This window comes from Hyperolius riggenbachi, chromosome 9 (genome assembly GCF_040937935.1).
Source record: "Hyperolius riggenbachi isolate aHypRig1 chromosome 9, aHypRig1.pri, whole genome shotgun sequence".
NCBI classification, from domain to species: domain Eukaryota; kingdom Metazoa; phylum Chordata; class Amphibia; order Anura; family Hyperoliidae; genus Hyperolius; species Hyperolius riggenbachi.
This window is the reverse complement of record NC_090654.1, coordinates 186858029-186872668: the sequence shown is the minus strand read 5'-3', so window position 1 is coordinate 186872668 and position 14640 is coordinate 186858029.

Sequence of the window (14640 nt, the reverse complement as noted above, 5' to 3'; positions counted from 1 at the left end):
CTGGGCAATTGTACTAAGAGACCGTGAGACTACTTTTCTGTGTATCTATATACACTACATGCTTATTTCTACTAAGGGTCCCTGTCGAAAGGACCCCTAAAGTAAGATATTGTATATGTGGTATTATCTGAAGTTTATTAAAGTTTATTGCTTTTAATGCCAGTGAGTGACCTGTTGGTGATTTTAACCCTTGGTGATGGTCACTGTCTGAGAATACACACTGTGGTGTCTACAGATAACAGATAACAGTGTGATCGCCTAGCGCTGTGGATTTACATCTGGCAGTTACAGTGCGGTATGCAGCATCAGTGGGCCATCAAAGGGAACATCTGTGTTTGCATTCATGTGTATGAACCCTAAGGCTGACATATCTGGTGCCTCAACAATAGTCCTGAAAAAGGGGCATAATGCAGGGCAGAGGCTATACAGATGTATCACAAGCCTGTTGGTTCTCTTGCTATGCAAGGGGGCAGAGGACCAATGGAGCAACGCAAGTGTGACGGGAGAGAAGTGAGAGGGGTGGACAATGGCCTCCGTCATCGCTCAGCCAAAGCAGTCTGCCAGGCAGATCATTGGCTGAGTGAGGCCGGTGCTGGTGGCTGCCATACCATCCCTGGCTTCTCAGCAGAGGTGATCATTATTGGCCGCCTCGTGTTTCATCTAGCGTGTCTTCAGGGCTTAATAGGCAATAGCAGATATTGGTAAAGTTATGTGGAACACAGGTGCTCTCTGCATTGCTATATACAAATCAAAATCCAAAATGTGTTCAAAGACCTTTCAGCGCTATCCACAAACTTAAATGTTAGCAATGCCATTTTTTTTCATGTATTCCAAAAAGTACCTTTGTTATTGACAGTTTTACCTGCATCTGCAAAGGCAATGAATAATGTATTCAATATATTGGTTCGATTTCATACTTTGAATCTGTTGAGGATCTACTGTCTCCAACCAGCCTGACTGATCAGTTTTCAGTTCATTCCAGGCCATTTATTAACTGAAAGGTGACCAGATGGGTTTAAGGAATGGCAGAGAATGGACAGCCATGTGGTGCTGTACTGCACTGAGCAGTTCCATGGAGCAGTTCCATAGATTCTCAATCAGATTTCTGCTGAAATCTAATCAAGTGGATAAGGTGATAGAATTGATCGCTATTACCCAGTTCATATTTGTTCGAGGAGGTATTGGATCATTTGGGGGATCAGGCTGTTATCAACCTGTGTATAAAGCAGTACATGAGACAACAGGATGGAATAGCTGTTTTGCTGCATCCTGATAGTGGTCAATACTTATATTTGACACATTACTGGCCTGAATTTCCCAGTCTACATACCGTACTTATTCTATTCAGATAACTCACAAACACTTATTGCAGAGGATCAGTAAAACAGCACAGCATCCAGTACAGTCAGCAATGGCAGCCTTCATTTTCCTCTGTAGCCAGGTTTACTGTAAACAGATATTGGGGAAGAGGGCCCCACAAAGGTTGGCTCTGCTCTGATGGTAGATGAGACTAGGACTTCCTGACTATTTTGATTGGCCCAGTTGCAAGCTGCACACAATGGCCTCAATTCACTAAGCTTTACCAAACACTTTATCGAGCTTTTCATAATTTACCTCATGGGTAAAATTTTATTTTGAATTCACTAAGGCGTTATAGATTTACTGAATGTTTTATCGATAAAACGTTCAATAAATCTATAACACCTTAGTGAATTCAAAATTAGATTTTACCCATGAGGTAAATTATCAAACGTTCGATAAAGTGTTTGATAAAGCTTAGTGAATTGAGGCCAATATGTATTAGATTTGCAATCAAACTGGAATTTTTTGCATCTCATTGACCACCTAAAGATCAGGTTGATTTGTTCTGAAATTTGCATCAGGCCTATTTGTATGTCAGTTGGACAGTTTCTTTTTTACAGTTGCACCAGTCTTCGGCCTTGTTCACATCTAAAATCAAAATTGCAAACGCAAACGTTTTGCGGTGTTGTGCTTGATTTTTGTTTAGTGTCTCCTGGCGATTGCCTGCGCACTGTTTTTTTTAAAGCGCTTTTCTAAAGCGCTTTTGCAGAGTGATTTTTTAATTCACTCCCTGACGCAAGTCAGGAAGTGAACTCTTTCACCTGGAAATGTATAAATACAATGTATTATGGTAGAGAACAGAGGCGCCAAAAGGATAAAAACAATATTTAAAAGTTTTAAAATTATTGCTTAGGAGGCAGTGGTGGACTCACCTCCCACAAGCAGACACAACAACTGTGTATTCACAAAAGGGACATTTATTGGTATACTCCAAATAAGGTCGCAACGCGTTTCGCAGGTCAAACCCGCTTCATCAGGCAATTATAGGAAGGAGCACACAACAGCAGTATGTCCAGATAGCACCTGGCGCCAGGTGCTATCTGGACATACTGCTGTTGTGTGCTCCTTCCTATAATTGCCTGATGAAGCGGGTTTGACCTGCGAAACGCGTTGCGACCTTATTTGGAGTATACCAATAAATGTCCCTTTTGTGAATACACAGTTGTTGTGTCTGCTTGTGGGAGGTGAGTCCACCACTGCCTCCTAAGCAATAATTTTAAAACTTTTAAATATTGTTTTTATCCTTTTGGCGCCTCTGTTCTCTACCGTAATACTGATTGTATCCACCTTTGGTGGAGGGGGATACCCCTTCTTGTTTTTCAAGCCTACAGAGAGCGACTTCTTATTCCTGAGTGAGGACAGGCTAATCTCCTCACCTGCCTATACAGTGGTTGCCTGGAGGTAACCCTGGTTTGTGAGTATACAATTCATACTCTTTCTAATTATCCAATTACCTTGACATACTACACCATATCGGGCTCTCGGTTCTTCTCTTCTTCATAAATACAATGTATTTATTATTAAAATCGCGAACGCAATTGCCACGCAAAGCGATTTTGTGAGCATTTAGCGCTCTTCCTATACTTTCCATTAGACCAAAATCTCCCCAAAAATAGTACAGGCACCGCTTTGCGGGGCGCAAAGCGGACAAAATGCGCTGATATGAACCTTCTCATATAGATTTATTGCACAAGCGTATTGTGGGCGATTTTGAAAATCGCCAGTGCTATAAAAAAGGCCGAAAACACCCTAGATGTAACCAAGCCCTTACAGAGTTTCAAACTGCACACTTCTCACCGAATTCTTTCTGAGCTCCTCCTTTTTGCAGTATCATCATTTTGCGAACCGATACTGTTCGCAAGCAGATTGCAAAATGCAAGGTGTATATACTGTATATATATATATATATATATATATATATATATATATATATATATATATATATATATATATATATACGAATGGAAACTGCAGCGGCTGTTTCCATTAGTGTGATCCATTTGCAGTATAGTGGAAAAAGAGCCCTAAGAAGTTGGAGCTATGGCTTCTTTCCTCTCCAAACAGGTTCTCTTTAATGATTTAATGATGTGCTTTAGCCCAGCAGCTGGTAAGGACCCATCCTGGCTGATAATAAGTCAGCTTTTCTTCATCTTCACAGATATTGTGGAACACAAATAGCTGGTCGGAATACATTTAAACACAGACACAATTAGACACGCTCAGTGGGTCTGTGGCTGGCAATCTATCTGTGCGCTCTCTACAGGTAATTTTCCTATTTGGATGCCAGGCTAAAAATATCCCTTCTGTCCCCATGCTGAGAATCCTATTGTTCCATCTGCCTGCTGCACAGCTTTGCCATTAAAATTTCATTCTTTCAGGTTGAAAGGATGTTTCCACCGGGTGCACAATAAGCTGATGACCAAGAGGCGTGCGCTCCATTGCATTGTGTGAAGGATCAATAGTCATCGATCGGATCACTGTAACCAGTTTCAGGGGGGAATGCCGTACACCAGGCCAGCCAGTTTCGGGCTTAAGCTGGCCAATTTGGCAGAATTGAACCTTTTGATTACATTGCTGTTGATCTTTTGGCCCATTATAGCCAATATAATATCAATTGATCAGCTTCAAGCAGTTGATTGGTCAAAAGGATGGCTGGGCATAGAGGTTAAATTACATCAAGACTGCAGGAGGAGGAATGGTGGGGTATCTAGCAGCAGAGTTGCCAACCACCCATCTTTAGAAGGACATTCCATACAAAACCAGTCACAAATGGGCTGTCCGTATTTGTCCCTACTTTCTTTGTGGGTGCCCGTTTTTTTAAAGTTTTAAAGAGACCTCAGCTCAGTCCAGAACCTCTACTGCCCATGTGTGTTTAGTGTAGTCACAACACCTTTAACCTCCTGAGCGATAATCCCGAGCTGAGCTCGGGGTATATCGCGCAGGAGGATTTCTCAGGCCCTGGTGGGCCGATTTGCATAATTTTTTTTTGTTACACGCAGCTAGCACTTTGCTAGCTGCGTGTAACTTCCGATCGCCGCCGATCCGCCGCTGCTCGCCGTGCCGCGCAGCCCCCCCCCCCTCCCCGACCCCTTGCGCAGCCTGGCCAATCAGGCCAGGCAGCGCTGAGGGGTGGATCGGGACTCCCTCTGACGTCACGACGTCCAAGACGTCGGTGACGTCATCCCACCCCGTCGCCATGGCGACCGGGGAAGCCCAGCAGGAAATCCCGTTCTGAATGGGATTTCCTGCTTACTCTGATCGCCGAAGGCGATCGGAGTGGGTGGGGGGATGCCGCTGCGCTGTGGCTATCATGTATCGAGCCCTGGGCTCGCTACATGATTTAAAAAACAAAAAAATTAAAAAAATAGTGCTGCGCCACATCCTGGGCGATATAATTGTATCGCCCAGAGGGTTAAAGAGACTCTGTAATTAATTTTTCAGCCTTAGTTCTTCCATCCTATAAGTTCCTATGCCTGTTCTAATGTGCTCTGGCTTACTGCAGCCTTTCCTAATTGCACGGTCTCTGTAATAAATCTTATCTCCATTACTCTGTTTCCTCTTCCTGTTTTCCTAATGATTTGCATAGATAAAAAAAACGCATACAAAACACATATGCTTTTTCATTAGCGAACCGCAAACGCATCAAAATACATAGAAATGCACCTGCAATTCACATCGGCTACATGCAAACGCAGACAAACACACTAAAATCACACTTGCGAATCGCAAATCGCATTCCGCAAACGCACCTGCAGAAAAACGCAGGATTTTCATGCTATGTCATATGTGAAACCCAGCCTCAAGTTGGATGAAGTGCAAATTTGGACAGAGGCGCCAGGCAGGTCAAAATATTGTTTTTGTCGGGCTAAGGTTTGAATGTGTGGAATGTGCAGGGCTGCTTGTGATTGGATAGAAGCGATACACACCATCTGCAGGCCCCCTGCACACTCTGTATGACTCACACACTCTGTGTATGTGAGCCTATCACAAGCTGGTTAGTTTGTTTGTAAACACTGCCTAAAACTGTTAATTACAAGCCAGGATTGCAGCAGAGAGTGGCAGAAACAGCACAGAGGGGCACAGGAGAAAATAAGGAATAGAATGGTATGCTTTTTAGCGTAAGAATATTAGAGTACAGATTCTCTTTAAGCTACAGCTCTTCCCTCTGGCCATGACGCTTGCTAGACTTGCTTGCTATTAAGCATTTAAATGCTGTGCTTAAAGGGGAACTTCAGCCTAAACAAACATACTGTCATTAAGTTACATTAGTAATGTTAATTAAAATAGATAGGTAATATTATCTCTTACCCACGCTGTTTTAAAAGAACAGGCAACTGTTTGTGATTTCATGGGGGCACCCATCTTTTTCATGGGGGCAGCCATCTTTTTGGTTGAAAGGATGTGACAGGGAGCATGAGACACAGTTATTATTATTATTTATTTATATAACGCCAACATATTCCGCAGCGCTTTACAAAGCACAATAAGACGACAAGGGGAACATAGATACAACTAACAAATGTACAGCAGAGTTCCAAGCAGCACAAATATTGTTACAAGAACAGTAAACATTAGGAGGATGACCCTGCCCTTGCGAGCTTACAATCTAATGGGTTGTGGGGGACACACTAGGTAAGGGGGTGGAGGATGGATGAGGCAGTGATTCTTTGCCTCTGATTACATTGTGACAGAGAAGTAAATAAGGGCTATAGAATGTTATAAGCTTGTCTGAAAAGGTGTGTTTTAAGAGTGCGTTTGAAGATGTCCAGGTTTGGAGCATGACGTACAGGCTGTGGAAGAGAGTTCCAGATAAGGGGTGATGCTCGTGTAAAGTCCTGGATGTGAGCATGAGAGGAGGTGATCAGCTTAGAGGCCAGGAGAATTTCTTGGGAGGAGCGAAGGTTGCGGGAGGGACAATATCTTGAGATTAGTGAGGAGATGTATGAAGGAGACAACTCGTGGAGGGCTTTGTATGTTAGAGTCAGGAGTTTGAACTGGATCCTTTGGGTAATGGGTAACCAGTGGAGAGAATAGCACAGTGGGGCTGCATCGGAAGAGCGTGTGGGAAGGTGAATGAGGCGGGCCGCTGAATTTAGAAAAGATTGGAGAGGTGCTAGCCTGTTTTTTGGTAGGCCACAGAGCAGGGTGTTGCAGTAGTCTAGGCGGGAGATGATTAAGGCATGAACAAGCATTTTGGTGGCTTCTTGTGTGAGGAAGGGACAGATACGGAATATATTTTTGAGCTGGAAATAGCAGGTGGTGGTTAATGAGGCAATGTGAGGTTTAAAGGAGAGCTCTGAATCAAGTATAGCCCCCAAGCAGCGGGCCTTAGTGGTTGAGGTTATTGGGGTGTTGTCATGTTGAGTTTGAGGAAGCGGGAGGACATGAATGCAGAAATGGCACGTAGACAGTCGGGGACTCTGGATAGTAGTGAGGACAGGTCAGGAGCTGAGAGATAGATTTGGGTGTCATCCGCATAGAGGTGATACTGGAAGCCAAAAGAGTTAATTAGTTGTCCCAGGCCACGGGTGTAGATTGAGAAAAGAAGTGGCCCAAGAACAGAGCCTTGAGGTACACCAACAGACAGTGGGTGTGGAGAGGAATTGGTGTTAGAGAAGGAGACAGTGTAAGAGCGTCCAGAGAGATAAGAGGAGATCCAGGAATGTGCTTGTCCCTTGATTCCTAAAGATGTCAGTGTCTGCAGAAGCAGAGCATGATCAACCGTGTCAGTTCCAACTGCCCTGTGTCCTGATCACCCCTCACAGCTGTGCGCGCCATAAACTTTAAATCTCAAATTCAAAATAAAAAAACAAACAAACAAATTGCGCCAAAACAGCAGAAGGAGAACAGCAACATCAGAAATCTCATCATGCTTTGCACAGAACCAGGGAAAAAAATGCCTGAGCAGTTCTCTTCTGTGCAGCTAAAAATGTGGCTTGGGTAAGAAAAAGAAAGTTCTGATGCTGTGAAACTGTTAAAGAAACACCAAGCCTTTTTAGTTCTGCTGGGTACATTTTTTGTCTGGAGGTTCACTTTAAAGTATGACCTTGTGCAGTCCCCATACATGCCTGTGTGTCACTTCACACAAGAAGCCTTACAGGGTGTTCAAATAAAAGTAATGTGCGGCATACAACAGACTGTTCACAGAGATTGCTAATTGTAAATACTAGATAGGTATGAAATAGCCTGTTGTAGCCAATCATTTTCTTTTTTTTTATGTGAAAAAGTGACCACGCCATTGACCATGCCCACAGTTTAGACTTACCCTCAACACACTTTAAAAGTGCGCTGCTGACACTGCCCCCATCTGTCCAAAAGTTTGGATGTCCAGATTTTTGGAGCCTTTTGTCCATGAGAAATTAGAAAATAGGTTGGCAACTCTGTCTAGCAGTACCATCCTAGCAGTTTGATTCTCAGTCAGACATCTGCTAAAATCTAATCAAAACTTAGTGGGAACATTGATCACTATTATAAACTAACTAGAAAAAAATGGTTCTTGGGTGCATGTGGATATGTGAAAATGTTTTATTAGCATATTTTCACATTAAAAATAGATTCATGAAATATCAAACAGTACCAACAAATATATGAAAATATTAAATATGGTATGGTATGTGCTATAGTGATACAGGGGCTGCAGTCCCCAGTACTTGATGCCCTAATGAACACGCAGCCCGCTCTCATGTTGATACTGCACAGTGGATCCCCACTGCTAAGCATTGAGGATATTCAATATGAACTGATTGTGAATCAGTGGAACAACAGTGGTATTACTCCAAGAGTACATATAGATGTAAGCATGATGGATCCCAGTCACAAAACCAAATTATACCCACAAAAGCATCCAAGATCGTCCATATACAGACGACAGTATTACTGATGCCAATCACACAGGGCCGGGCCAAGGCATAGGCTGGAGAGGCTCCAGCCTCAGGGCGCAGTGTAGGAGGGGGCGCACAATTCATTCAGCTGTCACTCCTAATTGTGTTTTAAGCAGAAATAAATAAGAAAAGGGGATACATAGCAGTGACTGCAAGCCAGATAACTAGATATTAAGGTGTTGGGGAGGTTGTGGGCTCTGTGGCGCCTCTTGGTGTAATAGCAACCAGCGTGTGACGGCTGGGGTGGGAGGGATGGGGGGCGCACTTTGGTGTCTCAGCCTTGGGTGCTGGAGGACCTTGTCCCGCCTCTGCAATCACACATCAATCAAGGGTCACAACAATGATGGGTTTCCCTGTTAACCAGTCTGATGTTGAGTGTGTTGCTGGGCCTATGGGTCCTCAGCTGTGAGTTCTGAATTCACCCACATTTAAATCGGTAAATTTGCTGAACGTTGGTTAGAGACTCTTTCCTCACTCCTCTTCCACCACCGGGCAGCGATGCACCACTGACACCATCCCCTGGGTTACGATCACATCATTTCATGTGATCGGAACTCCAAAGAGGATGTCGGCATTGCAGCACCGCCGGTGGAGGAGAGGAGACGCCATCAAGCCGCCCGGAACAGGTGAATATAACAGCTCCCTGAGATGCTCTGCATAACCTGCCAGGCTGGAGAAGGCACACTTCCACAGGGGCAAAACAAAAATGTTGCTGTATGTGGCTGCTAATGGGTTAAAGTGAACCTGAGGTGAAAATAAACTGATGAGATAAACAATTGTACTTATCCTCTTACTCCTAATGACTTTTCTTTTAGATATCTCATGGTTTTATTTTATACTTAAACGTTTACAAAGTAGATTGAAAGTGTTGTTGTCTCTGCTCAGTGAAAGCCTATTAAGTGTCCCTGAGTGAAAATACATAAACTATTGACTTTTTATATATCTCTTCCTGCACTCAGAAATTGTATTCTGCCAGGAAAACTTTTATGGCTGTAATTTGCTTATCAGTGATGTTTACTATATTCCTGACAAGGTACCGACAAGATAGAAGCAATCATTTCCATGCCCAAAAATTAACTCTTTCACGCAATAAAATAAACAAGTAAAACAGGCTGGTTATTAATATGTTTTGCTCTCTGCATACACCTGTTTATCTCATTATATAACATATCGCCTCGTACACTTTAAAAGGCAATTTTTAGACAAGTTTGAAAATATCACCTAGGAGAAAACCCAGGAGAAAAAGTTAATAGCATATGGGCCCTGTCAATAAAATGTCTTTTAACCTCCCTGGTGGTAACTCCCGAGCTACACTCAGGCTAGCCGCCGGGAGCTCAATGCAGAGCAATGTAGCACAGAGGGCGTCTTTACTCACCTCCCGGGGGATCCAGACGCCAGCAGCCATTCTACTTCCTCTCCATGGAGGCTCTAAATCACTCTAGTGAGATCGCCGTCAGTGATCTCACTACAGAGTTACAGCACCACCCAGAGGACGGAGGGAAAATTGCAGCGCTGGAGCCCAGAGAGGTGAGTGAGTTCCGGGAGGCTGCTGCTGGCTTTCTGGGCGCATGATTTTTTTCCCTGGTATTAGGGTATGAAACATTCAGAAAAGACCCTAAAATCCGGTAATAGTGGTTAAGCCACTAGCAAGCAAGAAAATACTTAATATAGTTTGGACAGTACATTTTCTACTACTTTTTCATTTGCAATAGTTATTGTGTCTAGTATGTCTGTTTTTGTTGTTGTTTTTTTAAAGAAAAATGGAAGATTCAACCTTGTAGTGTTGCCTGTAATGGCATAGCGCTCTTATAACATTGATCTTGCAGCTTAAGTAGTTATCTGTTTTGCTGATTGTACATAGACAGAGGCAGATTAATTTTTCGTACAGCAAATCGATAAAAGAGAAGGCTAAACGATGTGCTGTCCAAAAATGCCTCACTTACAGGGCTTTCTTATAAAGGCCATTAAAATTGACTGTCTTATAAATACTTATTTGTCACTCACAGTGAAAGGTGCAGCGAGGCATTATGAATGCTCAAAGTGTATTATAAAACACGTAATTGTCTCTGTGACCCAGGCCTTTCTATGCTACTGATTTGTAAAATGTAAGTGCCTCTCCTTAACTACTTCCATGCCATTCAAACCGCATAAGAAAATGATACGTGCTGATCAAATATGGAGCAGTTAAAGAAGACCACTGCCAGGTGTATGGAGGTGCATATAGGTATGTATGTCCGCTATATACTGTATATCTGTCTAGTATTGGTAGAGTAACAAGATTGAGCAGACAGTTCCCCATTTAGGTGATGAACTACGAATTTCCATAGGTGTCCAGAGTTAATCCAGTAACTGGGAACAGCAAAATAAAAGTGCATAGTGGACAGGGGTAATGGCCAGGGAATCATCTCTTAACAGGGCAGCACATGTAACTGCACGAACCCTGCCAAGTGGATGACGTCCTTATAAGAATAAGTGCATCTACTTTATATCATAAAGATGCCAAATAATCCCAATCTATACCTTGACCAAAAATGCAATTTTAATTCATGATTGATTTAGTCTCTGAACACATATGGGAACCCCCTGCGTTTACATGCGCTGCTCTTCCTTTACCATCACTGTGTATGAGTGTACGCCTAACACTGGTGCTGCCTGTGGGAGTGACCTTTGGGGACCCTTATTACTCATTTGCTATACCTAATATATATCTAACACATATTCCTTTGCTTGCTCATACTATAGCCATATAATAGGATAGACAGGAACATATACTCATATAAACATAGTGTTAGGAATTGCTTAGTTCTGTAACCCGCAAGGCATATCATAAGGCTTTGCAGTGCTTGGCAACTGTTCAGACGCCATGTTGTTCAGAGGTGTCCATATTAGTTATATTAGTTTCATATAAACATAGATTTTATTCATATACTATACGGTCACTTTAAGTCTTAATATTAAAGGTAATTTTGCAAAAACTCTTTCCTGTAACACAAACCACAATGTCTCTTCTTGCCTCTATCTGATAGTAACACACCCTAAGAAAAAGCCCCTACCAGCCCATGCATCCTGTCAACAGTCAACTGTTCCGAGAAAACTCCATTCTGTATCTCTCTATATTAAAACACATATTAAAACACATATATAAAAAAGTATGATATCTGCTTTATTAGCTGAAACTGTTAGTTAAGGTAATCGGCATTGAGGCCTAGCAGAAGGTGCTTCATAGGCCTAAGGACACTTTATTGTCCAGTCTAAATTAATTATATATACTTTGTATCTTCATATGAGTGGATGAGAGGGATAGTAAAATTAGCCATGATATTAAATGTCATTGAGCAGATACAGTCTTTTGAAGCCTAAACCACAAGCTCACATCCGTTGTCACACCTATACATTTCCCACCACATGTTCTGGGAGCACAGCCAAACAATTTATCTCCTGTAACAAAAGGTTTAGAGATTTTTTTTATAAGTTTCCCTATAAGATGTATACTGTAGCTTTCTGCGCATGTTCCAGATTTGTGGTTTGAGGAACTTCATATATACTGCTGTACTTCCTATTAAACGTCATTCTGGCTATTGATACCTGACGACTCTTGTCTGCGTATTTAATTCATATAGTCAGAATCTCTTGGCATGCCAATTGCTGACCAAATTGTCTGACTAATCAATTTTAAAGTTATTTTATAATTGTTTTAAAATAAGTGAAGCTTTCAGGGGTAATGGCCAGGGAATCATCTCTTAACAGGGCAGCACATGTAACTGCACGAACCCTGCCAAGTGGATGACGTCCTTATAAGAATAAGTGCATCTACTTTATATCATAAAGATGCCAAATAATCCCAATCTATACCTTGACCAAAAATGCAATTTTAATTCATGATTGATTTAGTCTCTGAACACATATGGGAACCCCCTGCGTTTACATGCGCTGCTCTTCCTTTACCATCACTGTGTATGAGTGTACGCCTAACACTGGTGCTGCCTGCTGCTCATCTCCTCACACTGGTGTATCTGAGACTTCTCATGAGCTTCATGCCTCTTTTGGAACTGTGTTCTGCACCACACCTGTCACCTCTTAGCCACAAATACTTCAAGCATACCCTTAAATTACACCTGTTCAAAGAAGTTTATAAATTATCATAATCCCTATCCAGACACAATGCACATCTCTCTCCCACCAAAACTATCTGTCAAATCGCCGGATCACACGCTGCATCCTCCGTACCCACATCCTTATGGATTGTTTTCACTCCTTGTTGTCTTTATTGTAGCGGCCCAAGCTAAGCAGGTACTGTATCCTTAAAAGCCCATACCCATGGGGGATAAAATCAGTAAAAATGGCAGATGAACCAATCTTCTTAACAACGTTTATAAATTTTTTGCACAAACGAAAGTTGGATTAATAATAATAATCTGAACATTAGTATAGCGCTTTTTTTCCTGTTGGACACAAAGTGCTCAAGAGCTGCAGCCACTGGGACACACCCTCAAGAGGCCACCCTACACTTTTAGTGTCTTGCCTTTAACTCCTTACTGAATAGGTACTGATCCTATTCAGGATTTAAACCCTGGTCTCACCTGTTAAATGCAGTGCCCTTAACCAGTACACTTTCCACACTCTTGAATGATAAGTGAATGATCCACAATGGTGATCGGACATTTTAAACGGCCAACATGACTGATAACTTTGGCAGATAATAATAATAGAACATGGGATATAACATATGCAGACCCTATGTGCAGCAAACCTGAACCGACTCCATTAATTGTTATACTACACATGCCGATGTGTTTGGCATAGTGTACTAATAATAACAGGTTCCCATTTGGATGGGCTTCCCTCCATTGGGCCTCTCGCTCACCTGTTCACATCTCCATCATATAAAAAATGAAGGAGCATCTCATGCTCTATCCACACTGCGCTCCCTATATTTCCATGCTCCCGCTAGGATGTGGGTCAGCAGCACTCTGGGCATAGATACTTCAGACTAGCTTATGCTAATGTTGGTATGTGATATCCACAAGAAACAGCCAAGCACAAGAAACAGCTTTATTATCCAATCACTGATTCCAAGTACATAATTTCAAGACATTAGCCACAAGTTAAACACTTACATGACTCCTGCAGGAGAGGTAGGTGGGGTGAGGTAGGTGGACTTGAACAGACACTTTGTCAGGTGGAGTCCTTCTCGACCTGAAGCACATTATTGAAGGTTCCACACCAGCCTTCCTTCCACATTGGAGAAATGAAATGCATATTTACCACTCACAGCAATACATGTGTGTATTAGCGATTGTCGCACTGACTTTTCCATTTCTTATGAACTATATTGGTATGTGTTGCTTGAATTAGCCACACATCTTTAGCACTTGCTCATGATCATTGAGGTTTGCCTCAATAATGCCCTTGTCCTTGATTATTTGAGGTTACTGAAACAGGAGAAGAGTTCAATTCATCTGTGAGTATAAATCTCTGCCATTAGTCTCAGATGGTCACGCCAGACATTGCCAGCCGTTACAGGTGGCCCCTAATCTCTACTAGAGGTTACCAATGCACCTCTACCACAGTCTCTGCCAGCAGCCACATGTAGCCCCAAATTTCTGTTAGCAGTTATAGGCAGCAGTCACAGGTACACTGCTTTTTTCTCTACATCCTTTTCATCTCTACTATCAGTCACATCTAGCCTCCAGTTTCTGCAGCTTTTCAAGTAGCTCCCAACCAATTCCTGCCAGCACTTACAGAAAGTCCTCCAGGAGTCACAGGAGTCCCAATCTCTTTCAACAGCCCCAACCTCCCCAAAAGTTACACATACTCTACATTCGTAACCAGCACTAAAGGTGCCCATACACTCTTCAGATTGGCAGCAGATAGATAAGAAATGCATCTGATGATCTATCTGATGCGTTTTTAGAACATTTTTTACCAGGATAGAATTCCAATACTAGATTTCAGTTTTAAATCTATTGAAATTCGATCTGATGGCATTTTTTTGCCATCAGATTTCCATTAAGGCCAATGCAAACTGATAAGCAATCTCATCAGATCGACCTAAATTTTCCACCCTGCAAGTTCGATGGAAATCCATCGAAATCGATCGAAATCGGCCGTCGATCGGTCGATTGACCAACCGATTTGCAATCGATTGATCGATCGATCGGGATCGATCGGTCGGCCAGAAAATCGGCTGAGTGTATGGGCTGCTTTACAGGTGCCTCCCTAACCTCTGCCACTAGTCACAGTGCATTCCCAGTCTCTGGCAGCAGTCACAGATGGTCCCCAGTTGCTTCAAGTAGTCACAGATGGATTCCATTTTCTGATAGCAATCACAGGGTGGCCCTCAGTCTCTGACACAAGACAGAAGTGGCTCACAGTCTCAGTCACCAGTCACAAGTGA